The sequence below is a fragment of the Rutidosis leptorrhynchoides genome, chromosome 1 (genome assembly GCF_046630445.1).
Source record: "Rutidosis leptorrhynchoides isolate AG116_Rl617_1_P2 chromosome 1, CSIRO_AGI_Rlap_v1, whole genome shotgun sequence".
Lineage (NCBI taxonomy): Eukaryota > Viridiplantae > Streptophyta > Magnoliopsida > Asterales > Asteraceae > Rutidosis > Rutidosis leptorrhynchoides.
In genome coordinates, this window is record NC_092333.1 from 550305361 (window position 1) to 550308320 (window position 2960).

The window sequence follows — 2960 nt, forward strand, 5'->3', positions numbered from 1 at the left end:
TAACTTGCAGGTTAAATTTAATATATTAATATTACACATTATTAATCATGTATAATTTTACAATTATATATATATACAACATGTAATAGTTAAACCTTTTATTTACATATTCAAATAACTGTTTATAGAAGTCACATACGCTTATATATAGTTTTATTTTAATTATCATATTATTACTTTGTATAATATATATTACATATTTAATCCTAATGATTTAATTTCATTTTACTATTTTTAATACTTATTTGATCTTTATATATATATATATATATATATATATATATATATATATATATATATATATTTATATACATGTATTTATGTGTAGTTCGTGAATCGTCGGAAATGGTCAAAGGTTAATTGAACACATGAACATAGTTTTTAAAGTTTTTGAGATTTCAATACTACAGACTTTGCTTATCGTGTCGGAAACATATAAAGATTAAGTTTAAATTTGATCGGAAATTTTCGGGTCGTCACACATTTCTCCACATTCTAGGGTTCCTTGCCACGTAATCAGCCTTTTTCAAATGCCCAAACAATGGAAGGTTTGGTGGTGCCACTTTACCCTTGTAGTAAATCATACGCCTTACCAAATCATTTGTCATAACGTTTAGCTTAATGAGGTCCTTATCCTCACTGATAAGCTCGGTATGTTGAGAACTAATAACAAGCTGGAGAAATCGAGGATATAGCAGATAAGGATCAGACTTAAACTTGCTGTTCTCGATCAAATAATCAAAAATAACCCCAGAGAAGTTAAACGAAAGATTCAGAATTAAAGCCACCATCATAGATTGCATCACGAAATTCAAATCATCATGACCTTCCCTTCTCGAGCTCAGACAATGAACGATAACATAGGCCAAGTATTTAAAAGTTGGACAGAAACCTGACTTCAACACCTTTGACTTTGTCAAATCTCCAGAATACTTGCATCTATGGAAACAGCCTTTGACAAGTCCCAAATTCAGCCTAGTTTTCATATCCGCTGCATCATGAAAGTTCAACAGCCTCCTGATATGCCCTTCAGTAACAACAATTGACTTACCCTGAACCACACTATTTATAATCACCACTAGTTTCTATTCCTCCTACATTTTGAAAATATTCTAGCACGAAAGCATACCTCTTATAGATATAAGCCTTATCTCTTTCAGTCTCATAACTAATCTTAAAGGATTCTTTATCTTACTTAAGCTCATCTATCTCAGTGATCTGTCTCATAATGGTCTGAGTATTTAACAGCACATTCGACTTCAAATCGGTCACCTGATCGTCTAAGGTTTTGATTATTTCCCTAAACTCATTTTCCCTAGATTTAAGGTACATATTATCTTCATACTGCTTCTTAAGAAGTTGATTTCCCTTTTGAAGCACATCAATTTCCGGTTCTAAGGCTGTACAGTTATTACAGTTTAGGTAAATGTCAGACAATCTTTTAACCTGATCCTCTAAAGTCGCACATCTACTACACGTCTTTACTGACCCCCTAAGTTCATGCAGTTGAAAGTCTAAGCTAACACAATTATTACAAACAGTAGTAGTTTCAGGCGTTACTTTAGAGTTGTTTGAAGAGTCTACCATAAACGCATAGAGATGTGGAGCCTTCTCTTTAACTTCACCAGACTCTGATTCGAATTCTGATTTCGACTCTGAACTAGAGCTATCCGAACCAAGATCCAAATTGACCAACCTTTCCTCATTCAATGTCTTCGTCCTAACAGTTGCTGAGTTGCACACAGAAGACTGACTAACATACACACAAGATTTCTTTGAGTCGTCGTCTGAAGAGGATGACTCACTGTCTGTCCAAATGTCCCCGTCACTGTGAATAGCCCACTTAAACTTCTCTTGCACCCGCTTGTTTACATACCCTCGATGCAAGTAATTCGCCCAGTACCATGCTTTGTCAATCCTATCTTCCATTCTGCATCATAGGCATTTGCATTGTTTATCTCTTCCAACACAACCCATCTTTTCCCTTTCCGCCTTTTCTTTTGCTGCCTCTTTCTCCGACATTTGAATCCTCACAACATTTGCATGACGAACGAAAGCATCAGTTACATCGATAGACCATTCATATGACTCATCATCATATGTAACTGCTAAAGCCTTTGATGACTCATCCATAATAGGAACATTGACAGTATTTTTCGATTCACGCTTCTGATTATGAAATGGGTTATGGAATCCTTGCTGCTTTGGTTTAGTGTAGTTTCGCTTGAAATGACCCAACTCGTGATAATTGTGACACCTTACTTTGTTCATGTCAAAGCCAAACTTGGTATTCTTGCTCACACCCAAGTTTTTCTCACCAGTCTTTTCAATGTATTTCTTTGCCCTACGAATTACACTTCTCATAGCCCATAGAATGTCCATTTTCTCCATCTCGTTTTCATCTATCTGATCGTAGTCTTCTTGTTCTAAATTACTGTTACCAATTCAACCATGTAGCAAATCGTTGTAAGAGTTCACTACCATAGAGACTAACGCCATATCCTCCTCAACTCCCTTAATTGTACGCAAGCGAATATTCTCTGTTCTCAAAACCCCAGTACTTGCCTCCTTGTTTAAAGTTGTTTGATAAAGAACACTTTGAGGTGCTGGAGTGACATAACTTGACGTTATTTTCTCTTTATTTGAAGTAAAGGCTATTTGTGGTTGGGCGTACTTCTTCTCAGCTGAACCAATTTCTGGTGCTTTATACTTCGCAGGATTCTGAATAGTCTCTAACCTCTTCAATCTCTCTTGAAACTCGAGCTCCTTTTCCTGTAGCTCAAACGCACTCAAAGAATTATCCATGATAGCAAAGGACCTCTCAATTTCAACAATCATTGGATCCCACTTAATCGGTAGTCCCTCACGAAAGCACTGTACTAGCTTCTTGGTTGGAAAAACAATATCAACACGTTTAAGTTCGGTCAACAGGTGACGATATCTAGCAACAACATCTTTTA